The 23,049-nt window shown below is 41.6% G+C and overlaps 1 long non-coding RNA gene across 1 annotated transcript in view; it reads left to right on the top strand.

Annotated features, from left to right (window-relative positions):
• The window catches only part of LOC146315200 (uncharacterized), a 35,200-nt gene extending 14,837 nt beyond the window's left edge, over nucleotides 1-20,363 (top strand). The window contains exons 2-3 of the long non-coding RNA XR_014771847.1: nucleotides 19,468-19,593; nucleotides 19,828-20,363. This is a non-coding gene — a long non-coding RNA (uncharacterized LOC146315200). The remainder of the gene's footprint in view (nucleotides 1-19,467; nucleotides 19,594-19,827) is intronic.
• The last annotated feature ends 2,686 nt before the right edge of the window (nucleotides 20,364-23,049 follow it).

Here is a 23,049-nt window from a genome sequence, read left to right as displayed (position 1 = left end):
AACCAGCTGGGGGGAAGGGAGGTGTATGTGTGTGTGGAGGGGGGAGGCCAGAGCAACGTCTTATTTCATCACTTTCCCTCATTCACACTGAGACAAACAAGATGCAAATGTGTCTTTTTGTTTATAGTGTTCAGACACATGAAATCCTCCTCCAGTGTTTCAGTTTGATCTTCCTGTAAGGTAACTTTGAAGTTAAAGGGTATTTTCGCTTTGACTGAATCAGAAAAATCACCCACTGAACACTGTAATTTCCCCTTGCGAGGAGAGCCAGCTGTGTCACTACATGTCTCACTCCGAGCCTGCTGCATATTTAGCAACTGCACACTCACACACAAATCCAAAGGCCTAATGATCTTATGTTTCTGAAACCGAGATGCACCACTCTCACAAGCCAAATGATTTAACCGCAGTGACAGAGACGTTACCAGTTTGTGGTAATGCGTCATGATGGAGATCGCATGTACAGCCCCGCAGAAAGAATGAAAGGAAAATAGAAAGAAAAAGCATGAAAACAAAAGCATGTGAGAGTAACTGCATTAAAGGGATAATTCAGATTATTTGAAGTGGCGTTGTCTGAGGTACTTTTTGAGAGATAACGGTCAATACGCCCCCAGTTTGAAGAAGCAAAGTGGAGTACCAGTAATAAAATGCTGCAGACATAGAGAATCAATATCAGCTTAACAGTATACCGTATTAAGAAAATTTCCATTGCTTACCTGGCCGTAAGTCGGCCTTTTCTGACGGGAAACCTTCGTTATATAAGCAAAATATCACACTCGCCTCTCCAACCAAACTCCAGTGCTAAAATCAGTAATTTTACCTCACAGGACACCGGTGTTTCTGATCTACTGCTGCCTCGATCTGTTAGTTTCATGAATCAGAACTAACCGTCTGAAACATCACAGTTACGCAGCAGCACAAACAAACTAACCAATTCAGGCAGAGGTAGACAAGCAACTCCTGTCTTCTGCAAGGTAAAATCTGTTATTTCGTCAATGGAGTTTGGTTGGTTGGAGAGAGATATTTGGCTTATATAGTGGCAGTTTCTCAATATAGCATTGACTTAAACTGATATTAATTTTTTCAGACGGAGCTTTTTTTTAAGTGGCTTCTCGTCAGAAAATGCTGCCTAACAGCAAAATAATGAAAATATTCTGTATATAGCATAATATGTTTTGTCGCTCACCTTCATAGCAGTACATTGCTCAGTTTACTACACCAGTATTTCTGCTGCTTAGGGTATAGTGTTTTTCTGATACTGGTGCAAAAATGATATATCTGAAACAGTACCGGTGCCTAAACTGTGCTGTAACCAAAACTACGCCACCATTCAGCCTAGCATTTTAACAGTGATTAAGATAGCCACTAGCTAATGGTAGGCTAATGTTTCCTGCTGCCAGAGCCACGTGGAGTGAGTAAATGTCTCTCTAATGTGTGCACCAGACGGCAACTATATCTGCACTGTTTACCCTGGCATTTTAACCAGTGTTTAAAATAGCTACTAGCTAACGGTAGGCTAATATTTCCTGCTTCCATGTGGCGTGAGTAAATGTGTTTCTAACCAGAGAGCAACCATATTGCCACCCTGTAGCCTGGCATTTTAAGATAGTGTTTAAGATAGTTACTAGCTAATGGTAGGCTAACGTTTCCTTTTCCCAGAGCCATGTGGACTGAGTAAATGTGTCTCTAACATCCGCACCAGAGGGCAACTATTTCAATCGACAGCTCAGGCATGTGGCACCAATATGAGGCACTGTAATCTGCGTTATGATTTGGTACCGGTCGTATAGGAACCGACCGTGTTTCACGACATCTACCCTTCATGGATAAGAACTTCATTACAACCGCCCTTCAAATGATCCAAACTATCCCTTTAACTCACTGGGACAAAAACATGATTGAGTTTTAAGCTCGGCTGCATATCTTGACCACACACTCTGTGTTCAATCCGACTTTCATTAACGGCGTCTAGCAGAAGCTCTGCCCTCTCGACTGATATGTCACTGATATTTAAGATGTCTGGCTGCGCCGCGCTCCGAGATGATTGTAAACTTGCGAAGTTTTAATTGTGAGGCCGAGACACTTTCTAATAATTAAAAAAGGTTCCTGAGAGCCCTCTGTCGTGCCTTTGTGTCTGGATTAGCTGGTAATGGAGAAATGTCATTAGCCGGTCGACTCACTGGGAATTTCACAGAGTGTGTGTGTGTCTCTGTGTGTGTGTGTGTGTGTGTGTGACTGTGTGACTTCAGGTCTCAGCATTTTGAGGGAAGTGTTTTGATGCTTGCTGTGACTCACATTTCCCTCAATATATCACACTCAGTGGGTGTTTTTGCCTTCCCTCAGCAGCAGCTAGTCAGACAGTGAGGGCGGTTTAAAGCACAGGTGCGAGTTAAAGTATTATCCAGGCAGGGGCAGAGCCAGTCGGGGTAGAAGTGATGTTTGCTCGGGGCTTTGTGCCAAAGAGGAAGTTATTCTGCTCTCGAAGGCATGGTTGTGAAAATACAGTACACTCTGCACAGATGGCCGCGATGAGTCACGTCACCAGGCTTCCTCCTTTTTCTGCTGGATAATCCTCATCAATTAGCTCCATTGTCAGCTGGCTTTTCACACTCGTGAAATTGATGCCTGAACGCTCGACGGCGGAGAATCCAGGCCTCTTTTTTCCTTTGAATGGTGACTCACTCTCCGTCGGGGAAGAAAAATCTTTTATTGTTGGAGCTTTTCTCTTCAGTGAGTTTAGATGATTTATTTACGAAGCCGCAGGCGTTCATAGCTAAACCCTCCCACCGTGTACTGTCATGAATAAAGACGCAGTTGCATCATAGTGGTTTTCATCAGTTAACACCAAAGGCACACCCAACGGGGTTTAACAACAACTGCACTTGTGGGAGAGATGGAAAACGGGCTCTTACCTTTCCTTGTCCTGCTTTTGGTGTTTGAATGAGGTTTTGTTATCTCTGAGATTGCTTTCATGGTATCAGTGACGGGAACTGGATACAGCCACATGAGATTTTCTGAGGCAGATGTGCTACTGGAAACATTATCCCTGCCTCCAACACAGACACACACAAAGGAATGTCAGCGCACAATGAAAAAAGACAGCATATCACTTCCCGGGCTGAACTTGACCTCTGAACCTGATGTGTACTGATACTTCAGACAGGTGTGGCAGGACGAGGGCAAAATAAAGAAGCAATTAGACACTGTGTCTGGACAAATCTGTAAGATTGCCCATCTATGACCCCAAGATAAAAGACTAAAAGTGTTGCCAAATGTTTACTGATATCATAATTATTTCCTTTACTGCTTTATTTTGCCATGAGACAGCTTTTTCGACAGTGAAAGTAGCAAAATATCACTCTCTACTAAGCAACCAAACTCCATGTTTGAAAACAGACATTTTACCTTGCATAACACGGGAGGTGCTGGGCTACTGCTGCCTCAGTTTCTTAGTTTGTTTGTGTTATTGTTTAGCTTTGGTGAATCCAAACTAACCCTATATAACACTAAAGTTGCACAATAAGATAAACTAACTAACAGATCAAGGCAGCAGTAGATCAGCAACACCTGTATTCTGAAAGGTAAAATGACTGTTTTCGCCTATGGAGTTTGGTTGGTTTAGAGAGAGTGATATGTGGCTCATATAGAGGTGGCTTTTCATAGGAAGACTAAAAAGATGTAACGAGATTAAAAACTATGTAAAAGACATGAGACAAAAAATGCTGTAACAAGACAAAAAATTATGTAACAAGACGCAAATGAGTTAAGACAAAAAAAAAAGTGACTTAACAAGACAAAAAGGCGTAACAGATGAAAAAGTTGTGTTGTGGGACAACACAAAAAAATTCTCCATATGAAAAACTACAACATAACTCACAACAAACAAACACAAAAATTGCAAAACATAGTGGCACAGGCGTAATAATGAGAAATATCCAGAGTGTGAAACAGCTGACTGTTCATGAACAGACATTCATCATATGACTGAGGCTCTGAAAGGAAACTGGAATGAGGTTTGGGAGGGTGAGGCCACATTTCAAAAGTAAAACACTACAGCAGCGACTTCCTCTCTGTTAGTCAGAGGCATGTACAGTATTAGTAAGTCTTCATGCAGGAGGAGGTGTGTAATCCAGTGTGACTTATAGTCTGTCTCTGTGAGGCGCTGCAGTGGAATCTGTGAATGGTACGAACGCATGTGTTGTTGTGGTGTGAACAACACTTACATCATGCTGTAGGTAGGTGTGTGACAGAGAGGAGCTCTGCTACACCAGAAACGAGGACACTGCATCTGTTCTCTGCTGAAAGTGGGACAGCTTCAATAACTTACTGCGTACGTGACATCAGCCGAAGCGGAATGTAACTAAGTACAAATACTTTGTCACTGTACCTAAGTAAAGTTTTCAGGTATCTGTACTTTACTTGAATTTTTATTTTTACTCCCTACATTTTAACACAAATATTTATACTTTATACTCCTTACATTTTCAAAACAAGCTTGTTACTTTCGTTTTGATGCGTTCAAGGGGAATTGCTGATCATCCTTATTTGCATCATTGCCACAGCCTTTCGCAACATCAAGTGTGACTTCTATTTAAACAGATCAGACAATAACATAGAAAAGATGATTCCTTAGTGTATGCATGAGTGGATATCACACACGACAGACGCAAGAAGACTCAAAAAACACAACATAAACAACAACAAAAAACAACGTAACAGGACAAAAAAAACTACATAAAAGACAAGACAAAAAAGACATAACAAAATGAAAAATGATGTAACAAGACAAAAAAGACAGTGGTGTAACAAAACGAAACATTACATAACAATATAAAAAAGACATAATCAAATGAAAACAATGTAAAAGACATAAGAAGAATAAAAAATGAAAAATGACGTAACAAGACAAAAAAAAAAAAAAAAATAACAGGACAAAAAAAACAACATAAAAGACGAAACAAGAAGATTAAGATGTAACAAACTGAAAAATGATGTAACAAGATTTGTTTGCAGCTTAAAACTTACTTTACTTTTATACTTTGACTACATTTCAGAGCCTGTACTTTCCCACTCTTACTTGTACTAGTAAATTCTGCTTTTACCAGCATTGCTTTTTTACATGAATATCTGTACATCTACTTAATGTGTGTACTTTTGCCGTCTCTCAGCGTCAGTCTGTTTTCTTTCTGAGGAAATACACAAATTTTGCTTCTTGTTTTCTCGAGTCTGCACAGAAGCCTTGAAAATAATTTGCAGGGCCGAGGCACGATGTTGAATTTCTGAGGGCTGTTTCTGTTGATTCAGGGGAAAATCCATTTTACAGCATGTGCAGCCAGCCAAGTGTCCAATTAGTGCTGTAAAAAAAAAAAAAAAAATCCTCATCGAGGCAGAATTGGAATTACATTCTGTGAATTCTGGAGCCGTCCTTGCCAAGGTCTGACACGAGGGAATCAATGACTTCACTGAAATATCAAACTGTGTCATAAATTATAGTGTTTCATTGCCTACAACCTTGATCCGCCGGAGTGAGGCAATTTCGCCGTCTTTGCTGTTGAAGATGAGCCGCGGCACTCCAGCTGCACTCCTGCGGATATTCAAATAATTGCCCTCCGCTCTGTGTGAGAGAGAGAATGAATTTGAATAATGTATTGCAATGGGAGTGAGGCCACAAGGCCTCCGAGGTCGTAAATTCTGCTGCTACATCAGCTCAGCCCACGGGAACGGGAGGCACACAGGGTTGTTTATAAAATGCCCTTGGAAAACTGAGTCTAATCCCCAGCCAAACCGTAAGCCATGGGGAGAGCATTAGATAACCCACAAGCTGCAGAGTAATGAGAGTAATGAGGGAGATGGAGAAGCAGAGCCAGGACAGAGAGAATGCATCCATTTATTGGCTGTATGCTCTGATTGCCCAGACCATTTGAGACAAACTGGAGCCTGACACAGTGCTGGAGTCCATTTCGTCTGATCAGCAGCAATAAGCGCTTTCCGCAGCCAGTGAGTGCTCCAGGCCAGCCGCAGCCATACATCATGCACATGCACACGCACTGACTTTCAGACGTGACCCACAAATATCAGATTCTAACAGGAAATGCAACCCTGAAGTTACTGTACGTTTTTCTGAGTGATGTACCAGCGCTGAAATTCAAAACGTGCACCTACATCTTTTAAAGTGCGTTGCACCAACAATTAATTCAATCTAAGATTAGTTCTAATCAGAGTTTAGCCAAACTAGATTCTGTTGCACAATTACAAGCTAATTTCAGTTTAATATATCTAAGTTTAGTGATGTAAACCGAAATCAAATTAAATGTTGAATCAATAGGGAGATGCTTGTTTTCCCAAATTGAAATAAACAATGTATTTGAGTGCTGTCTGGACCTAGTAAGTATGAAAGGGGGCTGGAAACACTGCATCATTTGCTAGCTTAAAAGTTAATCAAACACTGCATTGTTTGCCAGCTAGCTACAATTTGAAAAAAAAAAAAAACATTTTGTTTAGTACTTAGCTAACAAGCTAAATCAACATTACACTGTTTGCTAGCAAGCTAAAACGTTAAGCAAACATTACACTATTGCTCACTATCTAAAAAGTAAAAGAAGTGTTACATTGTTTGCTAGCTAGCTAAATTGTAAAAAAAAAGTTATACTTTGCTAGCTATCTTAAACGCTAACTAAATGTTACCTTATTTGCTTGCTAAATAAAAAGTTTTAATAAGTTACATTGTTTAGTAGCTAGCTAAAAGTTTAACTAAAAATTACATTGTTTACTAGCTGTATAACAAGTTACAGTAAAGTAAAAATTAGCCTATGCTGGATGGCTAAATTATTCTGCTTTGAGAAAAACTTGTTGACTGAATTATCACCTGAAGTAAAGGAAAGACGAAATGCATTATAAAGCTCAACTGGGTTGAGTCTGTTGCTTAACTTTGCTTGAGGAACTTGATTTTTATCTCTCAGTTCATCTCTAAAAGGCAGTAAAGTTAATACTGGATCTAAGTATAGCTTATAGTTTAAACTGGAGTTTAAATGTTATCTTTTTCAGTTTTTAGCTAGTTTAAAAGTTTTGTGCAACATAATTTCAAATTAAAGCATGATTTAATCAGGTTTTAAAAATTAATCCTTGTTGGTACAACCAAGCCTTTAAACATCATATTAAGGCACAGAGCATGAATTGTTTTGTGTCACCACTCCACCTCTGTTTTCACATGGCTAACAACTCTTATCACCATGCTAGGTGAGTGTTAGCCGCAATGCAAACTGCCATGATGGCTTACACATCTAACAGTGTTAGAACATCATTGGAGGCTGAGGGTGATGACGCACACCCAAACTTTTCTAGCATTTTGTACAAGACGAATGCACCTTCAGCATTTAATTTCTCACATTGCATGCGGTGTAAACCACAGCACTACTACATCACAAGGAAGTACAGAAAAACACACAAAGGCTCTTTGCTCACACACACACACGCAGCATGACAGCCCGGCCTACCAGACCAGCCTGTACAAAGCAAGCCCAGATTCCCCGGCTCCCCTTGATGTCTCATTAGCAGCAAAAGCAGGCTTCCTCCTGTTCAGCCAAAAATGAAAGAGGTGGGGGGATGTGCGTGTGTGTGTTTTTGGGGGGTGCTGTCCTAAAGGGAAGTTTTGCAGAGTGCAGGTGAGCCGCGGGGCTGACTGGCTGGCTGGCTGACTGACTGCAGTGTTATTGCCTCCAGAAGGGTTCCTGTAAATGAGGGCTGCCTGCCTCTGCGTCCCCCCAGCCTTCTTCTGGCAGCCCACCCCATAAAGCCTGGGTGACGGAGCAGGTAATAAAGGGCCTGAACGCAATGAGTCAGCACTTTAGCCTCCATTTAATTTCATCTGAATGCAGCGCTGACCCCCCTCCCCCAACACACACACATACACACACACACAGACACACACTCCTTCCCCACCCCCACCCCTTCTGTCTCCTCATACCTCCACTCCTCTCCCCTTTCTCTCTCTGCAGTAGACTTAACCCATTCCTGCCTCCTGTGTCTGACTTCAGAGACTGCATTGCAAACCTGCAGAGTAAACACTGTCTCATCATGGCCGCATGCAGCCTTAGCGAGTAAAAGATTACTTGTAACAGGATTACATAATTCAAATTCAAAGGCAACTGTAATTCACAGTTATAGGTAAAAAGATTTCACTTACATTTAGTAAAAATTGGGATTATTTAGCAGACTTCAAAAGTCTCACAACACCACTCAACTGCTAACGTTAGCTTGACAGACCAACCCCTAACAATAGGTACTCAGAAGACCTCGTAACTTCCCGTTAGCTTCACAGATCAACTGCTAACATTAGCTACACACCAATCACTAGTGTTAGCTACATAGACCAACCCCTACTGTTAGCTACACAGACCAACTAGTAATGTTAGCTACGCAAACTAACCACCAATGTTAGCTAAACAGACTAACCACTAATGTTAGCTACACAGACCAACCTCAGATTTTAGCTAAACAGATCAACCTCTCAAGTTAGCGCTATAGCTCATCTGCTAATATTAGCTACAGAGACGACCCACTAATGTTAAGTACACAGTCAACCACAAATATTAGCTACACAGACCAACCGCTAACGTTAGTTATACGGATCAACTTCTTATATTAGCTACATAGACCAACCGCTAACATTAGCTACACAGAACAACCCTTAATGTTAGCTACACAAACGCACCCCGAACATTAGCTACACAGAAATCCAGTTATAGGTAGTTAATCTGTCAATACTACTGCCATTTCAGTAGTGTGTAACAAAGTACATTTAAATGTCCATAATTAAGTTACATTACTTTAACATTATGGTTCTGTTGACATTTTTAACAGGAAATAAGTAATTATACAGGAATACACTTTTAAAGTAACCCTCCCAACCCTGGCCACGTGTTCCTGTATAAACTGCATCTTTGTCAAAATGCCAGTAAATCAGGACCATGTGCTCTGAATGTTTCCGTCCTTTATTGTTTTCCGTGTGCAGCCTCTTAAAACTTCGCCGTGCTGACAGTGAGTGTTGGTGTTGGCGAGGCAGAGGCGGGGGCTCCAGAGGGAATGTAGGCCACACATTCCTTTCCTAGGAGCTGTCTGAGCACAAGCAAACACTGCTGCTGCACAATCAGACCAGGATTTCCGCCATTCCACAGCATGGGCCAGACTCTCTCTGAGTTTTCCTCTCACTTCGCACGAATCTCCCCCACTGCTGCTTTCAGCTCCCAGTCTTGCATGACGTGCGACTTTCCATCTCTAAAACAGATCCATCTCCTCCCATTAAAATGATTGCCGAGCTGTTGTTGCTCTTTGTTCTGCATCTGAATGATCAATCTTTCCAGACCGGATGCTTTTCAAAATGTGTGTCACACCTAAAAGTGCACACTCAGTCAAAGCTGCAATGTTTGTTTGTACCTTCTACATCCTGCAACGTCTGCATGTAGATACTTTTACAATGTGGGTTTGTTCTAGTTACAGTTTTAAAGGGATAGTTTATTGTTTTTTACTGTTGATTGTTTGAAATTTGGCTGATGAGGTACTTGTAATTGCCTACTGTAAATGTAAGGATCAGAAAGGGGCACGGGAGCTGCACGGTATGGACAGAGTCAGCAACAAATGGTATTTTAGCCACTTGAACAAAGGTCCTCCTAATTCTGTTAAAGTTTACTCTGTATTCAGAGTATTTTCGCCACTTTAGTTTGCAATCAGATAGCCTTCTCTGACGGGAAACTGCTGTGATATAAACCAAATATCGCTTTCTCCAAACTAACCAAACCCCAGAGGCAAAATCAACAATTTTATCTTGCAGACCACAGAAGTTGCTTGTCTCCCACTGCTTTGTTCTGTTAGTTTGTTTGTGTTGTTGTCTGAATTATTTAGTGTTTAAAATATTAATTAGGATTCACTGAAGTTAAGTCAGATGTTCTGGGAGATAAGATTACTTATTTTTTAAGGAGTTTGGTGGGTTTGGAGAGGTTGATATTTGGTTTCTTGTCAAAAATGCTCTGACAGAAAAGTAAAGCGCAGAAAATACTCTAAATATAGTGTACACTTAAACTGATATTGATTTTTTTCCCCAGGAGACTCACATTTTTTATTGTTTTTTTATTTTTTTATTTATTCCCTCTCCTGATTTCCTCCTGGGGTCACAGTTTTCATGTATTCCTCCAGATTTATGACAAATATTCACACCTATTTTTTTTTTTTTGTGAAAAGCCTGATCTACTCTTTGTAAAGTGTTCATTTATTGTTATTGTAATCAAGTCTAAATTCCATGGTACCATTGTGCCAAGTCCTCTGCAGGCACTGGTTGGCAAAAACAATGTTTATTATTATTTTGTTATTTTCATTCTTTAAAAGTCACCAGAATGCAGGCAAAATAGTCTATGAATCTAAAAATGTTCAACTAGCAATACACTGATTATTGATAAGTACCTCATGCAATCTTGCATCAAATAATCTGAATTATCCCTTTAAATCTGTACAACACTTTACTCATCTGGTGCCTAATTATGGCTCGTCCCTGTGCTGCTCCCCTCTTCTGCTCCACCGCAGGCTCTCTCATTTTTACTGATTGTTTGTGCCGTTTCCTGGGAAGGAGGGAAGGAGGGATGACATTGTCCAGACGTCCTCTCTCCCTCCTCTCTTCCCGCTTCTCCCCCTCCCACGATAACTCTCTCCTTCTCTTTCCCACTCCCTCTCTTCTTCCTCCTCCCTGTTTCCAACTCTTTGTGTCTCATGCAGCTGCAGTACAATAACAGTGTTTGAGTGCAATAGTCCAGACAGGACTTTGGTTTAAATAAGCACCCCCGGGGCCACGTAATAACCCAGCAACCCCCTGTCCCAGTCTTCCAGTCAGTCCCTCAGCGCTGAGGCCAGCAGCTCCACAACACATTCCTCCTCGTGCACCCTGCCAGCCGCTCAGCCAGCCAGCCAGCCAGGCAGCCAAACCACCATAGGAAAAATACAGAGCATGGAACTGTGATTCACAGCCCTGATATAGAATATCACCTCCTCCCTTTTCCCCTGTCCAACAGCTGGTTTCCTGGAAGCAGACTTGTGCGGTGGGAGTGCGGGCCGGGGGAGGGAAGGCGGTGGAGTCGCGAGGAGGCTAGGACTCCTTCAAAGGGCCTCTCTGTTCACATCTGCAGCTCCCTGCCGCAATGTTGCAACATCTTCAAGAGGAGCCTGTGTTAACGTGAAGGGGGAAACATGCATTGTCGGAAAACAGGGTTTGACGTGATGCAGGTTATCTCATAATGACATCAGTCCAGGTCCTGGTTTTCCCAGTGCCGAATGTTCCTCCCTGTTCGGAGGTGAAAAGGTGAAGATGAGGTGGGAGGGGATCTTTCTCGAGCTGTCAGAGATGGATGACGATGTGCACCTCAGTCAGATGCACACGTTTGGCTGCCTGTAACATTATTTTGTCTTTATATCAGAAAAGAGGAGCAACATCACAGTAAAGCGACAGATCTTTCTTAAGCTGTAAAAATACTGTCATCATCCAAGAACTCAACATCTAATTTACAGAAACATTTACAGGAAGACCAACCACTAACGTTAGCTACACAGACCAACAGCTAACGTTAGCTGCACAGACCAACCGCTAATGTTAGCTACACAGACCAACAGCTAACGTTAGCTACACAGACCAACAGCTAATGTTAGCTACACAGACCAACAGCTAACGTTAGCTACACAGACCAACAGCTAACGTTAGCTACACAGACCAACAGCTAATGTTAGCTACACAGACCACCTGCTAACGTTAGCTACACAGACCAACAGCTAATGTTAGCTACACAGACCACCTGCTAACGTTAGCTATACAGACCAACTGCTAAATTAACATAATAAACCTCAATAAACCTAATTAATAACCAATCAATATTAAACATTATATTAGACTAAACAATTTCAACATATTTGATATTGTAATCTAAAAATAATAAGTAATCAAGATACATTACTTGTTAATATTGTGATTCCTGGTTACTGATGAGATTTTTAATAGATAATTAGCAACTGCATTGGAATATATATTTTTAAGTAACCCTCCCAACCCTAGACGTAATGCAGGTTATCTCATGATGACATCAGTTAAGGTCCTGGTTTTCCCAGCGCCGAAGGTCCCTCTGTGTTCGGAGGTGAAAAGGTGAAGCTAAGGTGGGAGGGGATCTTTCGCCAGCTGTCAGAGATGGATGACGTTCGCCTCAGAGAGATGCACACTTATGATTGCCTGTATTGTTCGTGATCTGGGGATTATTCAGTCAACTAAATGTCTAAGCTGTCAATTTAATTGTTGACAGTACATCCCTCTGTAACAATAAACCTCAATTTATCCAAACTCCACAGGGATTGATGTCATCCATGACTATAAAAGAAGCATTTAGCTATAATATGTGACATTCCTGCATTGAAATGTATAAAAACAGTGTTGAGTTCAAGCGTATTGAACATACTGTGCATTTAAAGTCCATTTTGACTGTCTGTCTTCCATATCTGTATTCCATATGTATTGAAAGGTGATGAAACAGGATAGGCATAACGTGTCATTGCAAACATGAAGAACGTACCATGCTGTTGATATAATATTACAAATAAATAGTTTTTTTTTTTTAATATATTGTAAATAAGTGCATAATATGAATGTTGCTGTGATCTGCAAGGGTTAAAGAGGCATTTTTCATTTCATCTTGACTTTAAACATGTCACGTTTTTCCTTGGCTGCGCGGTTTAAATCGGGTTCCTCTGCATTTTTCACATTTGCAAGTAGAGTACCCTTAACCTACTTTAGAGAGCATGTCAAGTCATATGTCTGTGCAGCCTTTCCTGTCTACACAATGACCTTCGAGTAGAGGAGAAGAATAGGAGCAGGGCTCACTTCCCTCCTGTGCATGAACAGCCTAATTTAGGAAAGCGTGTCAGTGTGAACCTTTGTCACATTGCCGGGCTCAGAATACCCATTGTTCCCTTGATAGAGTCATTCCACTTTAGAAAAAGGCTTTTAAGAGAGCGGAGAATATCCTGCATCCTGCGCCGCCACAGACACATCTGCATTTGTATGCCTGTACCCGCTGAATTAGTGCACACACACTGGCGGGACCACTCGCTTTACGGCCCGCACACACGCGTGCATGATATAGAGAGATTAAGAATGGAAGTAGGGTAGTATGAGATCATGCACGCTCTGGCTCATTAGGTACATTTAATATAGTCTGCCTGGAAAGCCATCTGTTCCGTGCGGATAGTGCCAGATATGATGTGATGCTGGCAGCCATGGTTGTTCCTGTTTACCATGTTGAAAGATGGTTGTTATGTGTTGTTAAGCTAGACTATACTCCAAAAAATCCTCCCGTAAAAAGATCCAGGAAGGAAACTAACGGCTCTATTCCCCACAAACAAGGTTTAATATCAAGTTTTGCACAGAAAAATAACCTTTTGAGAGTTAACTGAGGGTTAGATGAGAAGACTGATACCAGTCTCATGTCTGTATGTTATTAGGGACTGGTTAGCTTAGCATAAACAATGGAACAGCTAGCCTTGCTCTGTTTTTGGCTAATCTTTTTTATTTACACATTTTTCTTACATTTATGGTGGTTTAGTTGACTATTAGGGGGCAGCACTACAGGTGCATTTGGCTAAGTCTGCTTTTGAAATTATGGACTGACTTGGTTGCATGATACAGTTGATTTTAGTGCATCATCCATGTGTGGCTGCTAAGATATACACTATATTTTCACAAAAATACTAAATAAGATTCAAATGTCAAGTTGAGTTTGGTCGACGTATCAGGAGCTGCTTTGCAAGTCTGTGTGTCGTCTGTATTTTTGAGGCTATATGTGTCACTGCAGCAGGATATGTGTGCTTGTGTGTGACTCCACAGAGACACAAAGCCCCCATGCTTCTTTGCAGTTGCCAGCAGCCCCCTCTTCCTCCTCCTCCTCCTCCTCCTCCTCCTCTTCCTCCTCTCGTCTCTGGCTGGGAAGGTCTTGGGGATTAACTTTCCACTTCTCTGATCCACTTTTCCACAGAGCCAATAGCTGTGCAGGTCTGGAAATGTGTTATGTGGCTGGGTGAGACAAAAAATCAAGGCCAATTCCAAAATAATTTATGAACCCTGCCTCAAGGTTATTTCTGTCCTTTTACCTTTGCAGCGATGACATCATCTCCGTTATGAATCTCGCCGTAAACAAGGACGTCATTTACATTTAGAGGATATTTATCGTTGTATGGAAAACGTGGCTTCGCCCCACAAATAAAGTCGTCCATTAAAATTCATCTTCTATTTATTACGTAAGCTTGTTTTGTGTATTTCCATTAGGTTTTTTGCATTCACGCTCCATCCCAAATCACAGTAATTGCTTCCTCCTCTTGCCTTTTTGAGTCTGAAGAGATTACGTTCTGCAGCTGCAAATGATTGTTTTACAATTGGATGGGGAATCCAAAATTAGGATGTGGCAAAAGTGAAGTTTCATACTATAATTTCACCTCCAGCTACCCACAGCTCTTAATGCACTGCGGTTTATTAGAGCAGCGTATCTCTGATTTCAGGGAGCACTGTAAGATTTCAGCAAAGCGTCATCCAAACCGCGGGGTAGAGATATAAAATGGGTGAGTCCTTCAGGAGACGGGAATGAAAGCCTCCATCACGGCAGCCAGGGAGGAGGCAGCTGAGGTATTCCTTTGAAGTGGGTGGCTCAGATATTAAATAATTGAGTTGCAGGAGATTAAAGTTTCAGAAGCTAATTTGGCCCCCTCCACGGCCTGTCACTCTGGGGCTGGAAGAATCTGCAGCCTGCAGACGACGACGACGACTGGTGAATAAGTGTGACTCACTTCCTGTGTGTGGCTGGGCTGGAGAAACCCTATATCTGTGGCAGACTGAAACAGGAAGTTCATCCAGGGCACGCTCTGTGTCTCTCACTGACTCAGAGCGAGGGTGACGCCATTTTTGCTGTCCGAGTTTTCAGGAATCCAATCCTCCATGTGCTCGAGCAACAAAGAGGCACAGAGAGGTTTCACTTCCCCTCCTCCATTTTTTTTCCTCATAAACACTCACCATAGCTGCTGACAGCTGAACTGTTATGTGGAAAGAAGTTCGTTTGCTGATGCAAGAGGAACACGCTGCTTGTGTAAGCCTGGATTTCAGTGTTATTTAGATGGGAGGGTTTCGGTTTCAGTCGCTGCATGCAGCCCGGAGGTGAAAGCGCGGTTATTTTTGTCTGGAATGTGCCTCTCAGCTGACATTGAAACCTAATTTTCAAGCACCTTGAGGACGACACTGCCCAAGTCGTAAAGTAATTGATATGTATGAGGGCATATAAACACAAGCACGCTGTCTTTGAGGACAAACAACAGGCTCTGTCAAAGGAGTTGTAAGGGCCAGACTTGGGGAGTAACATATTATCATAATATATATTTAACAGGATTATGTAATTAGGATACAAAAAAGGGCATCTGCAATCTATCACAGTTACAGAAAAAAATCATATTACAGTTACATTTAATAAAAAGGGGGATTGTGTAGCAGGGTTACAATTTTAAAATGCATTTCAACATAGAGAAAAATATACTACCATGTGTAATTTGCACATGTTACAACACTTCAGAGTCTTACAACACCACTCTGGTCTGAGTGAAACTGGCTAATCTTACAGTTAAAACATTATCATGACCTCTGGTGAAATAAATGCTTCTCTGGGTGGAAATTTCAACGTTATTTCGTCTTTAGATCAGAAAAGAAGAATGACATCACAGTACAGTGACACAATATCTAATTTAAAAAACCAACTGCTACACAGACCAACTTTAACGTTCACTACACGCTAATCACTAATGTTAGCCATACAGAACAACCTTTAACGTTAGCCACACATACCAACCTTTAATGTTAGCCGCACATACCAACCGCTAAGATTAGCTACACAGACCAACTGGTAACATTAGCCACACAGAAATCCAGTCATAGCTAGCTAACCTGTCAGTACTACTACTACTTATGGCAGTTTACTTTAAGTAGGTGTGTGAATGTGAAGTAGCAAAGTAAATTTAAATGTGCATAATTTCCACTATGAATCTAAATGTATATTTGTGCACAACAAAAATTAGGAATACCTGGATAAACAATAAACCTACAATGAACATTAAACATTATAATAGGCTAAACAATTTCAATATATTTGGTACTGTAATCAAAAAGTAACAAAGTAATCAACTCACATTACTTTAATATTGTGATGCTTGGATTAGGTAACTGATTACATTTTGTAACAGGTAATTATTACCTGTGTGGGAGTACGTGTTTAAAGTAACCCTGCCTGCCCTGATAAGGACATTATGGTGAATTACTTGTCCTCTTTTCTATTCTGTCTCTGTGTGACTTATGCGGGTGCAGCGGCGCCACAGTGGGCCAGAAGTCTTCCACAATGACTCTCAAACCCCTGCAGCGATAATGAAAAAGAACAACTCCATCTTCCCGTGGCTACAGATTGGCTGGATAACGCCCGGGCGTAAGGAGCTGTAGATTTGTTTTCCTGAGTCTTTAACCTTGCAAAGATGTCAAGATGAATCAGTTACAGTAGATGTGGCCCAGCTGAGGCCTGAACTGTCTCCGTGGCTTTGAAATATGAGACTTAAACGTCTGGTTGTGCTGCTCTCCCCACGGCCTCTGAGATCACACTCTCTCGGCTCTTTTGTTTACATCCCTCCCTGGAAAATTGTTATCTAAATTCTCTGGAAACTCAAATCCACAATAGCCTTGTAACCCTGTAATCTAGGGTCTCATGTGCGTGATAGTAAGCATCTAAAAGTTAGAGATTAGCTTTAATCCAAATTCAAAATATTATTATTTACTATTGTAATTACTTTCCTGGTATTGTGTTTTATCGTGGCGTGTTTGTGCTCAGACATTTGTTATGAAATGACGCAATTAATTCCACAAACAAATCCATGTTAGTTGCTGAGTCGTCCCACTCAAACAAAACCTCCCTGCTCCCGCTAATACAAGTGCTAACAAGGAAAACCCTTTTTGGTTCTTGCTAGAACCTTTTATAAAGATTTCACTTGAAACCCTTTAAGGAAGTTCCATCTAGAACCTAACAGGATGGGGTTTTAGCTAGAACCATTTGTGAAAGGTTTCACCCAGTAGCCCCCATGAAAGGTTATTTTCCACCCCTGGTTCTTGAACAGTTCTGTTCAAGAGCCTTGGGACCTTGGTGCTAACTGGTGAACCGGCCCACATTTCCACAAGTTCTGAGTGGAACCATTGTAATTAAGGATGTCACCTGCAGAACGCACTAAAAACCTGTAGAATAAGACACGCCCACTTTGGTTCCCAACGAAAACCTGATATTTGTTGGTTCCAGCTGGGAACCACCTTTTCAGGTTCACAAAAAGTTTATTTTTAGTGGAAATGCTCAGTATAGTTCTATGTTGGTGGAAAATGCTTATCAGAGTGGGTTCTGGGTATAAATCTTTATGCTATGTGCTAAGTAGAACCCTCTGAAACGGCTTATAAAAGGTTTTACCGGGAACCAAAAAGGAGACAAACCGTGGAACCCTATGAACCCTCCAAATATATTTCTCTGAGAAAAAGTCAAAATGGACGTGAGAAGTGACAAAAAAATTACCGTAGCAAACTGAGCTGCAAACAAGTGAACATGAAAAATAATTAAATGTTTTTTCCAATACATTTTGACAGAATTTTGTACTAAAATGAACAAAAAACAAACTCAGCTCTTCTCATACATCCCAAAACTTGTCCTATAATCACAATAAAGGGTTCAACAATAAGGAAATTCCAATAAAATGTCTCCATTTTGCAGCATATTTTGTCATATTGCAGACACACTTAATACAAAATGGCATGTAGTTCTTTAGTACATGATGCAACTGACAGCAACGAGTAATAATGTAGCAGGACAGCAGTAATAATGTGTTTTTTAGTTTCAGTTTATAAGCTTTATTTGTTTTTCCTCCAGCTAAATGAGAGTAGTGCTGCTTCAGCACGGCGTAAACAGCCCACAGGGGCTCATTCTTAAACATAGTCCTCCTCCATAAACTGATCTCACCGCAGGGCTTTGGCTTTCCATCCCAGCAGCCCTCTGGCCTGCATGACAACAGGAGGCCTGTTTTTCCCTGCAACATAGCAACACCGCCCTGAGCTAACTCTGACCCTTGACAGTCAAAACATATTATTGGCTCAGGTGACAGCAGATTTACACCGGATAATACAAATAGTGCTGGAGAAGGATGCTGTAAGTGTTGAACTAACATGATGTCATCGGAGGAGTTTTGAATATACAAGGCGAGTAGATTCCACATATTTGTTTTATTAAAGCCTGGAAATGTGGCTTTAAATAGTGAAAATGCATATAAAGTTTTTATTGTTCCATCCACAAAGATCTGAGTGAAAATGAAGAGCCATAACTATTAGAAAACCTGGTTCAAAAAACACATTTTGTTGTTTAAAACCTTTTCTCAAGACTTTGTGGGTGTGGCACATCATGTTTTGATTGACATCTCCCTCAGGAGTCCCAACAAAGAGGCTGAGCAATGCTCTGCCGTGGCACACCTAAAAAAATGTACAAAAGAAATGTACAATGCCTAACCTATGACAAAATGACAAATTACCGCCTGAGATGCTAATGCTACGAACATAAACAAGCCACTAGCTGTTACTTTTTCTTCTGGCGTGATTTTGACATTTTAATGCCAGAACTTGCTTCCTGTCATGCAAATGTTCCACCAAAACAAGTTCCCTCTCGACACTGTTTTGCAGCAGCACCGTCGCTGCCTCCTGGGATTAGCACTGCCCAAGATGTTTGTCAAGTAGCAGTCTCCCCCAGTCATCCGGATGGGTTATCAAGCTGCAAATGTTGAATTAAATGTTTTACCAGCACCAAATTCACCAAAATTTGGTTTGTTGCATGTACGATTCGTCAGAATCTGAGGGCGCAGCCATAAACTGCTCAAGTTTCCAGTGCTTCTGTTGCCAAACTGCGCGTGCAGCTTGCTCGTTGTTTACAAACTGTTAAAGGGTCTGTAGCAGAATGTGCACACATGGAGCCAGACCTTTCTCCAGCCCAAACTATTGATCAGTTGACAGGTCATTGTCATGATATTATTGGTTGAAATCAGTTAGTGCTAGCTTACATAAGCATGCATCATATTTTGTTTTACATGAAGGAAAAAATGAATGGATTTTCCATGGTTTTCATATAAAAATGCAGTTTGGCACATATTGTTAAATAGGTGCATATTATGACTTGGGATGTGATGTAAAAGTGTTCATTTCATTACATTTTTCTGCTTGCTTTGCTTTCACTTGTAGCAGAGTATTTTTACAGTGTGGTGTTGGTATATAAGTAAAGGCTGATGCATGAAGGACGTATTTGGACAATGTAAACCCTCTAGATTCTCATGCCCTTGTCTCTCCTCTTGGCTAAGCTACATGTCTGCGTGATTTCATCACATCAACCTGGTGTACAGTGGCTGCTGGAGACGAGCCAGAGGCATAGCACCACCTGCTCTACCTCCCTCCCCTCCCCTCCTCTGTGCCCACCTGCTTCCATGGTAAGCAGACACACCCTGCCCACCGTTCCTCCCTCCTCTAGCCTGTAGCTAAAGTGGAGCTAGTCTGCACAGGAGCACAGACGCAGACAGAGCTCCAGCATGCCTAGCCACCATACCAGAGGAGGGAGGGATCTACGTAGCTGTGGGCCTTTTGTTTAGCTCCAGCTCCCCGCCAGGTCGTGTTTGCTCTTCTCTTTTTTCACCTGTCGTCACACTGCTCTCTTTCATCTGTAGGGTTCATCCTCCAGATCATGCCCCGAGGCAGTGAAGACATTATCTCAGTGGAGTAAAAACGAGAGGTAAAGTGACAGAGGTAGTTTTAAGTGCCTCGCTGAAAACAACACCGAAGCCCTTTGGCTGTTTTTTTTTTTTTTTTTTTTTTTGTGAGTCACGGCAGGCAGGTTGGACTGATATGAACAGGAGGGGGGTGCAGGTGAGGGGCCGTGGCTCCCTGCTGAAGACGAGCCCTGTGTTAGTTGTAGGTGTTGTTGTTTTAGTCATAATAATGTGTGTTTATCTGGAGCTGATGCTTATGTTCCCCTGGTGACTGATATTAGACAGCTCTGCTGTTTCATCAGTGGATGTTGTAACGTTGTGGGCAGAAAAACAATAAATGTGTTGGACTATTTGCCAATTCCTTCTGTGTTTGTGTTTTTCAATCCTAATTTTTTTCTTAAACGCATTTAAAGTTAAACCACCTTTACTCACAGCACTTCTATTGTGCCTTTAACTGTAGTAGAACCTAATTATTAAAATACAGATTACCACTCTCAGGTATAAGGGTTTGTCAAGGGTTCTTTGTAAGATTAAGGGTTCCATTAAGAACTTCTTTCATCACCAAAACTCCTTTTGAAAGAGAGTTTCACAAGAATTGTTAAAAGCACAGATGTTAAAAGATCCTCAATTACAAATACTCAAATATTTACCCAGTTTTCAAATACTATTTTTTTGGATGTTGCAAATTGTAAGAATTTTCCTTAATCGATCATTGGTAACATTCTTCTTTCTTCCTCAGTCAAAGATTTATTTCTTCTGCATATTCTCTGACACTTCGTAGAACCTTCAGAAGACAAGAGGGATATAGATGTAAAAAGTGTTCTCAGTAAAACCCCCTGGGCGAGTTCTTGTTAGCACCCTGAGAAGGTGGAAAGGTTAAAATAGAACTCCCACAGAGGGTTCTGGGTGGAATCATTGCACCATAGAAGAGGGAATACAGTAACAAGATCGTTCACAGAATTTCCTGATGCTTCTCGGAGCATCCTGATAGCTTTATATATTGCTAAAGTAGCCAGGCACCAACTGCTGTTAGCTCAGTTACCTGTGCAGCAAAGTTAGCTGACTCTTTGTATTATATTCCCTGTGGTCAAATCTCTGTCGATCTCGGAGGCAGTGTTCGGTCCCCGTCTTGTTTGCTACTGAAAAACCCTTTTTGGGAAGAAATATTCAGATGCATCCTTGCAAAGGTAGACTTGTTGTTGCTGCTCAAGGTAGAGCTAGTTTTACTTGCAGTAAGGTACTTTAGTCCAATGGTTCCCAACCAAGGGGTCGGAGCCTCTCCAAGGAGCCACAAGGTGAATTTGAGGAGTTGTGATTAATAATAATAAAATAATAAAGTTTATATATGTAGCACTTTTAATAACAAAGCTAATAAAAAGTGCTTTGCAAATAAAAGGAAAGGCTAAAAATTAAGGCAAATGCGAATAATTACAAATATTAACTACAAAAACTCATGGGAAATAGGAAATGCCATAGTGCTGGTTTATATTACAGTAACTGCTCTGTAAATCCAATAAAAAAAGGTTTAAAATACCCACAGTGTATTACATTAACACCTGTATTCCCACCTGCAGCCATAACCATCATGCAACACAGTTTTACTTTGGAGTTTAAGTTCAGTTGCTGCCTGTCTCACTGCCTGCCAGACTCCATTAACATTTTGCTCAGTTTAACCGTTATAAACATCTGCACCTTCTACAAGATAACTGATGGTTTCTTGTTACTCATAAAGAGACGCTTACTAATTTGGTGAACATTCGGCATTAATTTCAACTCTCCGTTTCACATCATCGTCATTTTATGATAACTTACAGTAAATATATTACAGATCTCTCCTTTAAGATCATATACTGTGTATTTTTCAAGGCGATTCGTCCCTCTTGGTCATTTTTACGAGACATTCTTCTTTTTTTTTTTTTTTTTTCCAGAGGTTGTCCCAGATATCTGGCAATGTTTGATCTAGGCCAGCTCCACAGCAGGGTAGCCAAGGGGAAACCAAGGAGCCAAGTTAACTAGTTCATGTCACTCATCAACTTATTTTAACAGATATAGGTTGCATTTACTGACGGGGGGGGGATAACGCAAGGCTACTTGCATGAAGGCGTTTCTGGTGAAAAACACCTCCTGACCTGTTTTCAGTAACACATTCTCGCAACCCCAGAATGATTTTTTTTTTCTCACACTAAGCAGCTTACTTTATATATTCATTTACATTCACTTTTCCATCGCGTCTGCCAGGTCAAGAAAAGCGGAGAGGATGGAGTTCAGGCTGGGGCTAAACAAAGCAGCCGCTGTCACAAGCCATCAAATTCTAATAAGGCATAACCTAGTCCTGGGTGGGCGAGGGAAGCCGCTGTTTTTCTGCTATTTCCATTTATAGACTGCACCAACGAGCCCCCTGGGAGATTGCTCGCCATGACTCATGTCTCCAGTGCTTCTGGTCCAGACTGCACTCTCTTCCCTCCTTCATCATCGCTTAGCACCGCAGCCTTTTTTTTTTTTTTCTACCCTGCAACAAGCTTTGTGTTTATCTCCCTTTCCTTATTCTCATTATTTGCCCTGCATTTCTCTGCTTTCATTCATGCAGGATTAAAAAAAGAGAGAGAGAGAGAGAGAGAGAGAGGAGGGGAATCAGTGGGGAGGAGTGGAGCACGAGGGTCAGACCAGCCACCCTGTGCTGATGATGAAAGCGATAAGCAGGAGCTGAATCAGTCCCATGTAAATAGTAGCTACAGTACAGACGGCGGCCATTTCCCAGAACTGTTGTTGTGGTGAAACGGCAGCGTCAATATGGGGGGATGTCTCTGTCTGCCTTTCCCAGCACAGCAGCCTGCAGGCTTTTCACCATCACGTGGTCTGCTTGTCCTCTCCCTCCCCCTTCCTCCTCCTCTCTTTGGTTATATTCCAGTCACGGCACCCCCTCCACCTCCACCACCACCACCACCACCCCTCTCTTCCTCCACCCCACCCGCCCCGCCCCTCTGTGCTCTGTCAGGTCACCCGCCTTGTTTGTTCAGATGGAACAGAAGAGGAAATGAAAGCCAGAGTCCACTGTTAACCCATTCCTGGGACCTGCGCTCCACCATTGTGTACATTCCTGCTGTTTTTCACCTCGCTTTGATGATGATTTGTATCTATATCCGGGCACAGTTGCCATGTTAGTTCTTTTCTAGTGTGGAA

This window comes from Lutjanus erythropterus, chromosome 14, assembly GCF_056507025.1.
Source record: "Lutjanus erythropterus isolate fLutEry1 chromosome 14, fLutEry1.hap2, whole genome shotgun sequence".
NCBI lineage: Eukaryota > Metazoa > Chordata > Actinopteri > Lutjaniformes > Lutjanidae > Lutjanus > Lutjanus erythropterus.
The sequence above is the reverse complement of the archived record's forward strand: the minus strand, read 5'-3'. Positions and strand labels throughout refer to the sequence as shown.